The sequence below is a fragment of the Ranitomeya imitator genome, chromosome 4 (assembly GCF_032444005.1).
Source record: "Ranitomeya imitator isolate aRanImi1 chromosome 4, aRanImi1.pri, whole genome shotgun sequence".
NCBI classification, from domain to species: domain Eukaryota; kingdom Metazoa; phylum Chordata; class Amphibia; order Anura; family Dendrobatidae; genus Ranitomeya; species Ranitomeya imitator.
This window is the reverse complement of record NC_091285.1, coordinates 556,585,016-556,602,241: the sequence shown is the minus strand read 5'-3', so window position 1 is coordinate 556,602,241 and position 17,226 is coordinate 556,585,016.

Here is a 17,226-nt window from a genome sequence, read left to right as displayed (position 1 = left end):
GAAATGTTGCAGGACACACCTATTCGTGGCCAGTTTGTAGTGAAATTATGTTCTTTCCACTTTCGGATTATGGTCCCAGTAGTGCTTACTGGAACCTTACCTTCAATAGTTTAGAAATGTATACATTTATACTCCAGCACTTTAATAGGTGATTGACAGTGCTCCATTGAACCCTTAACTCAGTTAATGGCCATTTTGGGTTGTCCTACATTTGTTGGTACTATATGCTGTCATCTCCCATTTATGCATGTTACATAATCAGCACTGTCCTTCACCTGAACAAAAATGAACAGATAGAAGTAATGATCCTACCAGAAGACTAAGTTGACCCATTCGCTATTGAATTCTTGGCTCTTTTCGATGTAAGTTGTGTAGATGTTTCTCAAGGTTAGCTTCCCATGTGTATATACATTTTTTTTCTTCTTGTAACTAAATCAATTACTTTGCAAACGACGTCCACAGAAAGCCATTTGGTCTTTCTTCCACACTACATCTAAGGTATTTTCTGGTCTCTTAGCAAATATTAGGTTTTGATAACAGATGTTAATGCATTTGATTGTAGTATGAAGCATAAAAAGATAAAACCTAGAGGCTCTGGATATTACAAATGTCTTTAATTTCACACTTCGCTGGCATTTTATAAGTACTGGGTAATATCTTTGGCTTTGAATTTACTTCTGCTACCTGAAATAATTCAGTAAATAGGTAATACTCTAGTGATGTGAATATTTCCCAGGTACATTATCATTATTTCTGAATGTGTTTTAGTTACTTTGGGGTAGGATAATGAAGCTATACATACCTCTAAACAACTACATTTGGGGTAGTGAGTAAAGATGAAAGATAATCTGAGTAACTGATATACTGCATTTGTACATTTTCAAAACTGTGGAAGAAAAAAAATGAACATTTTCTTAATGATCTTCCCTGCCATCTTGCTCATCCTTCACTCTAGGCTTAATTTCCCACATGATTAAAAGTACTTTAGCATTTAGTTGTAAATAGTGGGGCACTTATTTAGCTTCAATAATACTTTTTTTTGTTCCAAATACATTTTTTTTGTTCCAAAAATTGACTATTGTCATCCATACAGTTTAACTTGCTTTGTGCTAAATCACGGTCGTTTGAAATTTTTTAAAACCGCATGACCTCCTACAAGTGATCAATTTTTTTTATAATAAAAAAAATTAGTTTCTGTTAATCAAGGAAACTTGGTTTCTAGAGACCTGAGAATCCAAAAATGCGTAAGGTTTGTGGTGAGGGACAGAGAAGTGGAAGTGATGATGATGTAGCACGCAAATGGTGAGGGCGTGGGGCAGGTGAGACTGGGCCTGTTGTTGGAGCACAGGTAACATGCCCATCCACGACACATAGCTTCCTCTCCCACTTTACAGGTAGACAAGGGACGACACTTCTGAAGTCATGCCAGTGCAAATAGATGGTCGGTTGGATAGCATATAAAGCTTACAGCATGCTTACCAGTACCACCTAGTCTTCCACACGGTCCAGTCTCACAACCCCCAAGAATCTGGATCACTTAATCCTCACCTTGATCCTCCCCCCACCATGTCGAGTCCCAAAAGACCAATGATACCACACTACGACACTCCAAGGAGCTCTTTACATCATAATTTGTTGATTACGGCCTTTCACCCTGCATGTTTGAAGATGGACAATAAGACACACTGTTTAGTGATGCACAAAAAATAGAGCAGCCATCTTCACAAAGAGATGATGATGGGAAATGGCAAGTTTTGTTAAAGGAAGTAGAAGATGATGAGACACAGTTGTTGATAACTCAGATTGATGTTAAGTTGCCAAGTCAGGAAGACCAGGGAGCGGCAGTGGAAAATGAGGTGGTGGATGATGAAGTCACTGAAGCAACCTGGGATGCATGCATAGACAGCACTAAAGCAGATAGATAGAAGTAGTGGGGTGACCAGAGAGAAAAGGATGGAAAATGTTTGACAAGGAGGGAAAAGTGATAGTTAAGCAATACCTGGCTAACCAAACCAGCATACTCCCTAATTCCTCTGTGACCTTCAACTATTGAGTCTCAAAGTTGGACACCTGGCCTGAGCTGTCCTTTTATGACTTGGAAGTGTTGTGCTGCCCTGCCGCTAGCATCTTGTTGGAGCGAGTTTTTAAAGCCATCGTTCGTACTCAACATACAGGCACTTTTGTCTATCAAGAGAAAATGCTGACAAGCACACTCTGATGAAAATGAACAAAGCCTGGATTAGCCCAGACTTATTCACACCACCAGATGACAGCAGCACATAAAGTGTTTTAATATTCAATATTTGAATGAGGCTCTCCAGTTGTTGCCTTCAAGGGTGTATGGATGACCCCCCTTATAATTTTTTTCTGGCTTTGCACAGTGTGCAGAGTCTTTGAGTGTAGAAGTACCAAAGCTACACTTTCTTAATATTTGAATGAGGCACCCCAGTTGATGCCTTGAAGAGTGTATGGATGGCCCTTCTTGTAATTTTTGGCAGGCTTTGTGTCACAGTTCCTCTGCTCAGTGAGTCATTGTGTAACGGGAATGGTGGAACCACTGTGCTGTGGTCCAATGAGAACCTGGAGGGGTGTAACTAGGTAAGCACCTGACTCTTAGCAAGAGCCCCTGATGGAGGGTTGTGACTTGGCTCTTGAAGAATGCCAGGTGCTACTCCAGGACAGACCATGGACGCATGGCTGCTGACCCCCAAGGGATTTGTAGCAGGACTGGCCTAGAGGGAGGGACAGCAGATGCAGACAGGCACTGAAGAAATACAGGGACCATGGATACAAACACACTTGTATGCAGATAGGCACTGGCAGGTGCAGGCTGATCGGCAAGAATACAGAAGAGCACTGGCATGTGCAGAATGGACTGACTGATATGCAGATTAGCACATGCAGGTGCAGACTGGACTGGCTGAGTTACAGATGAGCACTGGCAGGTGCAGATTGGACTGGCTAATGTACAGATGAGACTTGGCAGGATCACTCACCAGTATCAGTTTAGGGTATCCAGTGAGAGCTGTAAATTATATTTCACTTTATGACCCCAGTCTTCTGGGAATGAGTCCCAGCAGGTGGGTATAATCATGTCACTATTGCGTGATCCTCAGACTTGGTCATTCTTTTTGTCCCCACTAGCCCCCAGAACGGTCTTCTGTTGATGCCTTTTTTGATGCTTTAGGGTTGATTTATGATGAACCTGACAGGGTCCAGGTTGCGGAGGCTAACAACAGCTGCACCGCTGAGGATTATGGTTTGGAGTTCCAGCAATTGTCCTCTGAGGTACTGCGGGAAGTCCATTGGCCCCCCTAGAAGAGGGGGTACTGTCATGATTCCTATGCTCAGTGAATGATTGTTATACTGTCCTATGGAAACTGTGGCCAAACTGAGTTGTCTGTGTTTTGATTGACAGCTCGGATGTCTAATCTTATGTTGTGTGTGCTGAGCTGTTGGTGCTTTGATTGACAGCTTGGCTGTCCAATCTGTGACTGAGAGGTCAGGGACTTTATCCATATGTTCTGATGATTGCCCAAGGTATTTAACTAAGCTGTTTGCCCTGATACCTGCCAGATGTAGTTTGTGCTTCCTGGTGAGTGTTTGTCTGATTCTGCCATTCTGAGTTCTGATCTTCCGCTTCCTAACCCTTTGGACTGTGTTATCACTACTCCTTTGTCTTGTCCTTTTGCTTTATCAGCTATCTCTTGGTATTTAGGTACTTTGGTCATAACCTGATTTAAATGTTTGTCTTTTCTCTTAGTTATCTATGTTCTCTCTCAGTATTGATCCCAGAATGTCTAACATCTCTGCTTGAAGGTCTGCCCGTGAGTAGTGACTAGCGTTGCACTGTGTGCAGAGCTTTTATGAGTGTAGGAGTACCGCAACTACACTTTGTTCACAATATTTTATACTACAGTTGGTGTCTTGAAGGGTGTACGGATGACTCTACTTGTAACTTTTGGCAGGCTTTGCACTTTGCGCAGAGCTTTTATGAGTGTAGGGTTATCACAACCACACTTTGTTTACAATATTTGAATGAGTCACTGCAGCTGGTGCGTCCAAGCGTGTATGGATGACCCTGCTTTTAATTTTTGGCAGGCTTTGCACTTAGTGCATAGCCTTTATGAGTCTAGGTGTACTACTACATGACAATTTGAACAGAATGTCTAATATAGGGTGTATCTGAGTCCCTCTTCTGTCAAATTTTAGGCAGTTCTTGTTTCCTTGACAAATTACACTTAAATTTCCAATTTTTAAAATAAAGATTTCAATTTAGTTTTTTTAATTTTTTTTTAATTTTGCCTTATATACAAGTCATTATACAGGAAAAGATGTTTCTTAACCTTTTTTTCCTGTAAACTCCAATTTCTCATCCATTTTTCATTTTTTATTGTCAGTCCTTAAAGTGGAGTAAAACTGTGACACCATTGTTCTCAGCAGCGTTCTGGGAGTCAGAGATGCTTCCAGATGTCTTCCCCATGCGGTTCACCTTCCATTCAGCACCTTTTCCATCCATTTAAACATTTTAACTGCCCTCCAGACCTCCTTTTGAGGTCTGCCGAAAAATGCTCAGATTTCCCATTGATTGTTAAATATACAGATGACCAGCAGCACTCACTACTCAGGACGCACGTTCCAAGTCCAGGGAACCCTCCTAGAAAAATACGAGTTCAGCAGAGTGGGAAGAACAGCGTTCCAAACGGGTGTTTATCCAATCGAGAAGAACTTTATTTCAGCCATAGTAAAATAGCAACGTTTCGGCTGCACATCCAGCCTTTTTCAAGCATACAACATGGTGTCGTGGGCTGTCTTAAATAGTGTGCACTTCACGCAGGGAGCCAATCACCAATCAGTGTCAGTCCACTATTCACATATAAACATTAGATATAACAAAACAGACATCAGATATAAATAGCTATATATCAACATATAGGCACATCACCGCTGAGTGTAATCCTATATTATTCATCCCATAAATATAAAAACATGCAGTGTTATACTCTCATCTCACCATATGTTTCCACAGTGTTTGGACGTCTCCATAGTGACTGTTTCCCAGAATGCTCTACTGTGTGGTATATTTCCTGTGTTCACATAGCCAATCCTAACTAACGGCGCCAAGTTTTGTATCTAACCTATCCTAGCTTTTGTTATAGCTAGAGGTAACTGGATCCCCAATGATAAGCGATCTAACAAAGAGGCGAACTTGCTGAATCATTATTCATGGCCAATCACGTCATTTCACAGCATCTCCTGCAGCAATCAGAACGCTGTGTAACTGCACCAGCATTCAACGTCAGTGCTGGGTAACTCCGCCCAGTGTGGGAGGAGCCAAACGCCGGCACAGAGTGTATTCACAGCTCCCAGCAAGAGAGAAACCACATGATCACCAGTCATGTAGGTTACCTAGGAGACGTGAGACGCTTAACCCACAGGGGCTTAGCGCCTATAAGGGCATATAACAGCCACTTCTATCGCAGGAGTCACATAGCTGTATATCATATAACTAATTAATTAAAGGGACCCATACATTCTATTACCTTTCTACTATAACAGCTAGCACCACTGCTCATTGTCATATTTAATACATAGAGGATGACCATTAATAATGTAAACACACTAATATTCAAAAATACCCCTAAGCTGGGGGAACTATATCAGGCAATAAGATCCTGGTATAGCAATCTAATCATAGTAATACCATTAACAGTAGGTTAATCGGACCTCACAGTGGATGCACTGTATCAAAATTTAGAAAATGTGCATAGCTAAATGCCAATGCCTAATGGGACAGTCGGGGAAATAATCATATGAACTGTACAAAAAACATATTCACAATTTATCAGGCTTGAGCCTACAGTAGCCTTATAGAGGTCCCTTATTATCCTTATACCGACTGTCTCATTCGCTGTCTTATTGATGATACAGTAGCAGACACTAGAGGGAAGAGAAAGAGAGTAATTATTAAAAACAGAGTCTGTACAATTAAAACAAAGATGAAGACGCTATTAAGTGGGGGCCTTAAAGAATTTATGGGGCACATACAAGTGGATTGAAATCTATATGCAAACCCCTAGGTTGTAGGGAATTCAACGTATGAATCCACCTCATTTCTTTAGTTTTCAGCATTTTTAGTCTGTCCCCGCCCCTCCTTAAGATAGGAACATTGTCAATGACCCTAAATCTCAATTGGTTCACTGAGTGCTTGCTCTCTATAAAGTGTTTCGGAACCGGTAGTTCCATTTGTCCCGTTCGAATTGTGCTCTTGTGTTTACTAATACGTATTTTAACTTCTGTGGTGGTCTCCCCAATATACACCAATCCACACGGGAACGTAATCATATAGACGACGTAGCTCGATGTGCAGGTGCATCTTTCTTTGAGATAAAATTTCTTTCCCGTTAGGGGGTGACAAAAGGAATCTCCTTTTAACATATTGTTGCAGCAGGCGCAACCAAGGCATGGGAAATTCCCATGTCTTGGTGCGCTAAATGTCTGCTGGTAAGATCTTTTAGAAGAGCCCAGATCCGATTTAACCAAGCTATCACCTAGATTCTTCCCTCTCCTATATGATAGCAAAGGGAATGATTTAAAACTGGGGATTTGGGGTAAACCTCGTTGTAAGAGGCCCCAATGTTTTCTTATAATACCACCAATACGTCCACTGACAGAGCTATAGGTAGAAACGAACGGAATCCGTTCTTTTTTTGAGTCTCCTACTTTTTTGCTTCTAGCATTTGCTCATGAAGTGTTGAGGGCTCTCCTTTTGAAATCACTCACATTTTTCACCGGGTATCCTCTCATTACAAATTTAGTGCACATCTCATCCAACCGTTTACTAACCAGATTCTCATCTGTCACTATCCTCCGTACCCTCAATAACTGACTCCAAGGTAGGGAGTCAATCATCTTTCTTGGGTGATTACTGTCATATAGTAGCAGACTATTTCTGTCTGTTTCTTTTACAAATATGTCAGTTTTTAGCCTATCACCATCTTTGTATACGAGGGTACCAGAAATTGTATTTGTACGGTTGAATGGACTAGCGTAAACTGTAACTCAGGGTACACTCCGTTAAGGCTTTTATGGAAGTCATCCAAAGCTGTCAGACTCCCATCCCATATTACAAAAATATCATCGATATAGTGCCACCAAGCTCTGACGTGGCGCCAGAAGATCGATTGGTACACATACCTGTCCTCGAATACCGCCATATAGATGTTGGCATAGGTGGGGGCCACGTTGGACCCCATGGCGGTACCCCTATGTTGGAGATAGTATTCATCCTCGAAGAGGAAATAATTCCTCCCGAGGATGAGCTCCAACAGGGTGAGAACAAGCTGTGCACATTCTGGGGCCACGTCAGAGCTCGACAGCGCACATCGGACGGCATCCAAACCCTTCTCATGTTCTATGGAAGTGTATAATGAAGTGACGTCAAAGGACGCCAGTATCATACTCTCAGAGGTTGTCACATTATCTATCTTGTCCAGAAAGTCATTTGTATCCCTGACATAGGATTTTGCAGATGTGGCAAAAGGACGTAGCACTCGATCAAGGAAAATGGCAGTTTTACTAAAAAGAGACCCTTTACCGGAGACTATCGGTCTTCCGGGGGGATTTAGCAAATCTTTATGGATTTTCGGTAGTACGTATAATACCGGTACCACCGGTGAATCCACAATCAAGAACTCAGACAGCTTGTGGTCAATGAGTCCCGAGGCTAGGGAGTCACTGACCACAAGCTGTAACTCTCTTTGGAATCGTAATGTTGGATTGCATGACAATTTCTCATATACTAGATGATCCTCTAATTGTCGAACTATCTCTGCTCGATATTTTGAGCTGTCCATGATAACAACTGCCCCACCTTTATCAGCCCTTTTTATAGTGAGAGCAGTGTTATCAGCCAGACTTTTAACAATCTTCTTATCAGTTAGTGTCATATTTTGGTGTTGGGGTGACCTATAGGACTTTTTTAATTTCTCTATTTCACCCTGTATTAACTCCACATATGACTCTATAAAGTGATTTTTAGTTGGAGGCTGAAACATACTTTTGTTGTATAGGCCTAGCTCTTTAAGAGAAAAACCCCGTGACGGCTCACTAGTATGTATGTTAGTATCGCTTATCTTATCAGAAAAAAATGATGACAATCTTAGCCTCCTAAAAAAAGTTTGTAAGTCTATTTCAATCTCGAACCAGTCTGGATTATTTGATGGACAAAAGGACAATCCCTTAGATATAATATCAAGTTCAGCATCAGAGAGAAATATGACAATGAGCAGTGGTGCTAGCTGTTATAGTAGAAAGTTAATAGAATGTATGGGTCCCTTTAATTAATTATTTATATGATATACAGCTATGTGACTCCTGCGATAGAAGTGGCTGTTATATGCCCTTATAGGCGCTAAGCCCCTGTGGGTTAAGCGTCTCACGTCTCCTAGGTAACCTACATGACTGGTGATCATGTGGTTTCTCTCTTGCTGGGAGCTGTGAATACACTCTGTGCCGGCGTTTGGCTCCTCCCACACTGGGCGGAGTTACCCAGCACTGACGTTGGATGCTGGTGCAGTTACACAGCGTTCTGATTGCTGCAGGAGACGCTGTGAAATGACGTGAGTGGCCATGAATAATGATTCAGCAAGTTCGCCTCTTTGTTAGATCGCTTATCATTGGGGATCCAGTTACCTCTAGCTATAACAAAAGCTAGGATAGGTTAGATACAAAACTTGGCGCCGTTAGTTAGGATTGGCTATGTGAACACAGGAAATATACCACACAGTAGAGCATTCTGGGAAACAGTCACTATGGAGACGTCCAAACACTGTGGAAACATATGGTGAGATGAGAGTATAACACTGCATGTTTTTATATTTATGGGATGAATAATATAGGATTACACTCAGCGGTGATGTGCCTATATGTTGATATATAGCTATTTATATCTGATGTCTGTTTTGTTATATCTAATGTTTATATGTGAATAGTGGACTGACACTGATTGGTGATTGGCTCCCTGCGTGGAGTGCACACTATTTAAGACAGCCCACGACACCATGTTGTATGCTTGAAAAAGGCTGGATGTGCAGCCGAAACGTTGCTATTTTACTATGGCTGAAATAAAGTTCTTCTCGATTGGATAAACACCCGTTTGGAGCTCTGTTCTTCCCACTCTGCTGAATTCCCATTGATTGTTGTCAGGGGTGAACCTAGCCTCTCTGCTGCCTGACGCAAACTGCAAAATGGCGCCCCCCCATACACCCCGTAGACACACGGCTATGCTCCGCTCCGTACACATACACGGGTCAGCTTCATACACTTTGTACACACAGGGCTCCGCTCTGTACATCCCGTACACACGCGACTCAGTTCCACACACCTCGCACACACGTGGCTCATCTTCGCACACCTTGCACACACACGGCTCAGCTCCGCCCACCTTGCATACACACGGCTCAGCTCCGCCCATCTCGCACACACGGGGCTCAGCTCCATACATCTCATACACATGCGGCTCAGCTCCGCACACCTCGTACACAAGCGGCTCAGCTCCGCACACCTCATACACACAGGGCTCAGCTCCATACACCTTGTACATATGCGGCTCAGCTCCGCACACCTCGTTCACACGCGGCTCAGCTCCGCACACCTTGTACACATGCAGCGCCACTCCATACACCTCATACACACACGGCTCAGCTCCGCACACCTCGTACACACGCGGCTCAGCTCCGCACACCTCGTACACAAGCGGCTCAGCTCCGCACACCTCTGTTGTGAATTCTGCGCTTGGGTTCCCTCCAGTGGTTGTAGGTGGGAATGCAGTTGTCTCTGACTCACAGTCCTGGCCAGGTGTATCGGATTATTACAATTCTGACTGGGATATTTAGGTGTGCAGGATCCTTTAGCCCTTGCCAGTTCCAATGTTCCTTGTGAAGTGTTGGATCACTTTCTGGCTTCTCCTGCTTGCTGCCAAATTCAGCAAAGATAAGTGTTTGGTTTTTGTATCTGTGGCACACTGCTGTGTGCTTGTTTCAGTTTTATTCCTGCTCTGATTGTAGGATTCACTGGAGTTGCAGTTAGATGTAGGACGTTTTTGTATATTCTGCTGTGGATGTTTTGAAGGGTTTTAATACTGACCGCACAGAACTCTGTCCTATCCTGTCCTATCTAGCTAAAGTGGTCTCCTGTGCTAAATCCTGTTTTTCTGCCTGTGTATGTTTTTTCCTCTCCAACTCACCGCCAATATTTGTGGGGGGCTGTCTATCCTTTGGGGATTTTCTCTGAGGCAAGATAGTATTCCAATTTCGATTCTTTAGGGGTATTTATTCCTCCGGCTATGACGAGGTGTCTAGGTGTCTTAGGTACACTCCACGGCTAATTCTAGTTGCGGTGTTAAGTTCAGGATTGCGGTCAGCATAGTGGTCACCTTCTCCAGTGAAAATTCTCATGCAGCTCCAAGGTCACCGAATCATAACAGTACAACTGGCCTGCAATGAGTTAAATGCATCTCAGAAGAAGGGAAGGAAGCTCTTGAGCCATTTTTTTCTCCAGTCTGTTTTGTGTTCTCTTCCCTCTTAATTTCTGACAATACAATTCTGCAGCCTCTTGACCCTGAGACAGGGCCAGGGTGAGGGCTCTGGCTGGGCCAGTCAAGAATGGTCACAGAGTTGTTCTGAAGCCACTTCTTTGTTATTTTAGCTGTGTGCTTAGGGTCTTTGTCTTGTTGGAAGGTGAATTTTCGGCAAAGTCTGAGGTCCAGAGCACTCTGGAAGAGGTTTTCATTCAGTATATCTCTGTACTTGGCAGCATTCATGTTTTCTTCAATTGCAGCCAGTCATCCTGTCCCTGCAGCTGAAAAACACCCCTATAGCATGATGCTGCCATCACCATGTTTCACTGTTGGGATTGTATTGGGCAGGTGATGAGCAGTGCCTGGTTTTCTCCACACATACCACTTAGAATAATCACCAAAAAGGTCTATCTTCGTCTCATCAGACCAGAAAATCTTGTTTCTCATAGTCTGCGAGTCCTTGATGTGTTTTTTAGCAAACTCTATGCGGGCTTTCATATGTCTTGCGCCGAGGAGATAGTATAGTAGTAAAGGGCAAGACGTGCTCTCTCGCTATTTGTGGTGCAGACTGAACATGGAGGGATCCTCCAGAATATAGTCCTGGACAACAACAGTCGCACTCAAGAAAGAAGTCTTTAGGTTTCTTTGCCACCGAGGAGAGGCTTCTGTCAGGCCACTCTGCCATAAAGGCCCTACTGGTGGAGGGTTGCAGTGACAGTTGACTTTGTGGAACTTTCTCAAATCTCCCTTTTGCATGTCTGGAGCTCAGCCTCAGTGAACAGGGGGTTCTTCTTTTCCTCTCACACCAAGGCTCTTCTCCCACGATTGCTAAGTTTGGCTGGATGGCCAGGTATAGGAAGACTTCTGGTGGTCCCAAACTTCTTCCATTTAAGGATTATAGAGGCCACTGTGCTCTTAGGAACCTTGAGTACTGCAGAAATTATTTTGTATCCTTGGCCAGATCAGCGCCTTGCCACAATTCTGGCTCTGAGCTCCTTGGCCAGTTCCTTTGACCTCATGATTCTCATTTGGTCTGACATGCACTGTGAGCTGTGAGGTCTTATGTAGACAGGTGTGTGCCTTTCCAAATCAAGTCCTATAAGTTTAATTAAACACAGCTGGACTCCAATGAAGGAATAGAACTATATCAAGAAAGATCACAAGGAAATGGACAGCATGTGACTTAAATATGAGCGTCTGAGCAAAGGGTCTGAATACTTATGACCATGTAATATTTCATTTTTTCTTTCCTAATAAATATGCAAACATTTCTACATTTCTGTTTTTTTTCCATTCAAGATGGGGTGCTGAGTGTACATTGAGAAAAAATTGAACTTTTTTGAATTTACCAAATGGCTGCAATGAAACAAAGAGTGAAAAATTTAAAGGGGTTTGAATGTTTTCCAAACCCACTGTATGTAGATCTTTTGTTTAGTAGATACATTAAGGGTAAGTTCACACAGGAAGTTTTTGCTGCATATTTTTTTCTGCAGCAAAACCTGATCATCTTGGCAGGAAAGATGCTGCATCAAAACTGCAGATTTAGGTGCGTTTTTGGTGTGTTTTTTTTCTCTTTGTCCAGGCTAATGTCCTTGGATTTTCAGCAGCAAAAACGCAGCAAATAATGATGCCTGCTTTTTGCTGCGTTTTTGCTGTGTTTTTTTCAACACCCATTCAAGTCAATGGGTGAAAAAACGCAGCAAAAACGCTGAAAGAAGTGACATGCTCTATGTAAAAAAAAAAAACGCAGCAAAGCACAAAATACTGATCAAACAAAAAACCAATGTGTGTGCATGAGATTTCTGAAATCTCATAGGCTTTGCTGGCTACTGTAAAAAGCAGCTGAAAATTAGCATAAAAAAGCAGCAAAAATACGCAGCAAAAACGTCTTGTGTGAACTTACAGTATCCTAATATTTTTCCTGTAAAATTGATCATAGAGCAGATAGAAAATGTATAGTTTAGGAATAATTCTCAACTAAAATGCCGCTTTTATGTGTAATTACAATGTAATGCACATGAATTTAAGGATATAAAATCTCTACTTAATGTCCAGGACAGTACAGTACATACGGTACATACGGTACACTATTTCACTGATGTCATCTATTTGTGACAGTAAAGTGGATGTTTTCCCATTCTCCTACCATCAAGCTTTATTCATCTGTGAAATGTAAATTGATTTGTGAGGAAAGTTTAACCTCGCCTTGTTATTAAACAGGTAATTAAACATTCATTTACATGAACACATTCATTGAGCATCGCGCAGCAGACGGCTGCGATAATTAGCATGTTGCTTATTGCTTTTCTTATGACAGCATTGGTAGATCAGATTGTCATTCATGCAATAAGAGTCCAGATAAGTGGGCCCAAAAGGATTATTCACTGGTTTGATGTTCTTTATTAAGTAGTTCTTAAAAGACAATGTCCACTCATAACAATGTTATTGTCTTAATGCATCTAATATGAAAAATGAAGCAACTCTGCAGTAAATCTTGAAATAAGGAAATGTATTGAATTGTTTGTATGTCCAGCATCTATGGTCTGTGCAGCTCCAAGAAAAAATTAGTGGAATTACCAGAATTTCTGCACTGATTACTAATATAATGCGGTCATTTATAAACATGTTATATCTCTTTGAATTACACGCTGCGGTGAGCCAGAATTTTGATTTAAAAGCTGCACCCTTTCTCATATACATAGGGATCCTGTATATGCCATTAATAATTCCTCTATATACAGCTCTGGCGAAAATTAAGAGACCACTGTAAAATGTTCAGTTTGTCTGATTTTTCTCTTTACAAGTATATTTTTGATCAAAATGTAAATAGTTTTTTTTATTCTATAAACTTCCGACAACATGTCTCCGAATGTCCAAACAATAAGTTTCGTATTTTTTTTCTAACAAAGAAAAATGGTCAAAACTAAAAAATAAAGAGTGCTTTCAGACCTCTAATAATGCAAAGAAATCAAGTTCATAATCATTTAGAAACAACAATACTAATGTTTTAACTCGGGAAGAGTTCAAAAATCAATATTTTGTGGAATAACCATGATTTTTAATTACAGCTTTCATGCGTCTTGGCATGCTTTCCACCAGTCTTTCACATTGCTTATGGCACAAATTTTAAGCAGTTCTTCTTTGTTTGATGGCTTGTGAGTATCCATCACCCTCTTGATTACATTCCAGAGGTTTTCAATGGTGTTCAGGTCTGGAGATTGGGCTGCCCATGACAGGGTTTTGATGTGGTGGTCTCTTAATTTTTGCCAGAGCTGTATACTGTATCTCTTTTAATTATAACTTGTATTCTAAATACATTTTCATTTTATTTAATTCACTTTAGTAGTAGAGATTTCCTCATCAACAGGTTTCTTTTAAAGCACCACTCGTGCATTTTTTTTATTACAGAGCTGGAGTGGTGCTGCTAATATAAGTTCCCTGCCCGCTGTCACGCTCCTGGTTGGAGAGGGGAAGGGGATGTTGTTTAACTTAGCTTAGTTAGCTTACGCTCCCATGCTGCCAAGCCACTATGACGTGGGGCATGCGTCCCAGGTGGTAATGGAATGTGGACCCACTGGACCACAGAGAAGGACCCGTGCCTACCCGGAATAGGGAAGGGCTGCGACTGGGGTCTGTGGCAGCTGAGCATGTGGGCAAGGTGGTGAGATGCAGGACTAGATGACACCGCACAACTTCAAGTATGAAGAAATATAAAGTTTGCCTAGACAAAGTCATAACACAGAACAGAGGAGATAATGTTAGGCTCCCGATTCTGCACATCAAGGAAAGACGAATCATCACAGGACAGCAGACGTTACATTATGGCAAGAGGTCATCACTGGTTAATGCAGTCCAGGGTCATCTGGCATGGGCATATCAGGAGAACCTCTCTCTCAGGCCTCATGCATAGCACTAGCACAGCAGGAGAACATCGGACCCGAACCTCGGACAGACGTCATCACAGGATGAACCCCAGGGCACAAGCAATACATTGGGACACGGGCAAAACACGGACAACACGGATCCAGGAACACCAACATGGAAGCTGAAGACATCGGCTGGTAAGTTCCAGGACACACAGGCAGAGCCGTCAGACTGGAGGCTCCCCAGTAACACAGAGGAGGAGGTCTATAATCTACTTGGCACTATGCACTTTTTTTGCATGGCTGTACATACTGAAATATTAGTTCTTGTGTAGACTTTGGCGGATAGTTGGATAAGATATATTGTGTAATGAGACAGTGTATCTTGTATTTTATTGTTTGTAGTCCATCCATAATATATATTTTTATTTATTTTTTCATATATAAATATTTTTTAACTCCAAATACAGACACACTGTTGGTGCCATTGCCAAATATGTCTAAATAAAGGCTTATTTTATATTTATTTGTCCTTATTATTTTATTATCGAGGTCTTTATTGTTTTTGTTTCTACTTGTAGTGTTTTGCCATTTATCCCGAGTGCTTTGCCACTCTTTCCTTAGTGTATTGGCCATATCCCATTATTAAATATTTCATTATTTAGTCTAGAAAAAAGACGACTGATGGGCGATCTAATAACCATGTATAAGTATATAAGGGGACAATACAAATATCTCGCTGAGGATCTGTTTATACCAAGGAAGGTGACGGGCACAAGGGGGCATTCTTTGCGTCTGGAGGAGAGAAGGTTTTTCCACCAACATAGAAGAGGATTCTTTACTGTTAGGGCAGTGAGAATCTGGAATTGCTTGCCTGAGGAGGTGGTGATGGCGAACTCAGTCGAGGGGTTCAAGAGAGGCCTGGATGTCTTCCTGGAGCAGAACAATATTGTATCATACAATTATTAGGTTCTGTAAAAGGATGTAGATCTGGGGATTTATTATGATGGAATATAGGCTGAACTGGATGGACAAATGTCTTTTTTCGGCCTTACTAACTATGTTACTATTATTTATATATTTATTTACTATTTTTTGGTATTCTGGATTGGTTCTGTACATTTTTTCAAAACTTCACATATTCTCTATGTATGATTCCGTCTAATATCCAAGGGCAACCTCGAGATGGTCGTCAGGGGCAAGGGGTACACACAGCTTGTGAAGCTGCAGGAAAAGATTGAATCAGACCAGGTGTCTGTGGGAAACGTGACAACCCGTTTAAACCTGCTCTATGACATATATATATATATATATATATATATATATATATATATATATATATATATATATATAAATAACAAAACCCGACTTTGGAGAACAGATCGCCGACTGCCGACCCGATCCCACAGTGGGATCGGGTCGGGTTTCACTTTGCTAAAAGTCGGCGACTTTTGAAATTTGCCGATCTGTTTCGCTCAACCCTAGTAGAGAGCTGCAATAGTCCAGATGAGAATGTATACGAGCATCAGTAACAGTTTTGCAATGTCAAAGGTCAGAGGAGGTCTAATTCTAGAGATCTTTCTGAGTTAAATATAACGCTTAATCAGCAGGCATGCTTCTGGGGAGTAATAGTAAAACCACACATGTAAATGGCAATATTGGGTTTGGGAATGTTAGTAGATGGAGGCAGGACTGCCACCAGGAATTTCAGGACGCCATACTGGAAAAATGTTTGTCCCCCTTAAGACTCCGCCCAGGCTCCACCCAAGCTTCAACTCCACCCCTCATACCCTCCACAGTCCCACCACCCACTGTTTGAAAAACTCCACTTCTGCACCACATCCTAATCAATAACACATTATCAGTTCTCATGAAATGCCATGTCACACACGTAGCTATCAGCTTTTGTTTTGCCCGAAATATTTTTTTAAGCCTGCCATAATGACAAGGTATGTAACAATGATTTTATGAGTGGAGCGCTAGCAGGAGTCCCAAGAAGGGGAAGATAGGCACCCGAATCTCCACAGCTCCAGCCGGATACCCCCAGCGGGGGAATTTGCTTGCAAGTGAAAAAGGAAAACCGGTCACAAGAGCGCAGGAGAGAGGACACAGAGACCAGTTTGGGTTGAACCACAACGCGTTTCAACGGCATTTGCCGTCTTCTTCAGGTAGATGTTTATTAGTCATAGAAAGGAAACAGTATTTAACGCCAAGGCGACGAATCTCAAAAGAGTTGGAGTTACATATGCAAATATATCATTGCAGATAAAAAAAGGGGGGGGGGGATAATATGCCATTTATTTGAACATTTACCAAAGCAAATACCTCCAGATAAAAGCACAATAAAAACAAACCAGGATAGAAAATATAAAAAATGATGAAAATAGTAAAAAAAAAAAAAATTAAAATAATATCTTTCTCAAGAGTCACTTTCTCAATCACAAGGTTCAGTCCTTCAGGGGCCAAGGTGCCCAACTTAAATATCCTAAAGCTTTCCTTTTTTATTATGTTGTTTAGACGATCTGTCACATCATCGTGTATGTAGTCAATAATTATTAATTTCATTGATTTCCAATTTTTTTGGTTCACCCATAAAAAGTGCTTGGACAGGCTATGTAACAGAAAACCGTTTTTTATATTCTGTCGGTGTTTGTTTAATCTCGCGTGCATCATTTGTCTGGTGCGGCCAAATAATGTCCTAGAAGGGGGGCTCCATCAATTTCATCCTAATACTGTCAATGCTATCCTTCTGTGTCAAAGAATTTGCTTTCTGATAAGCATCCC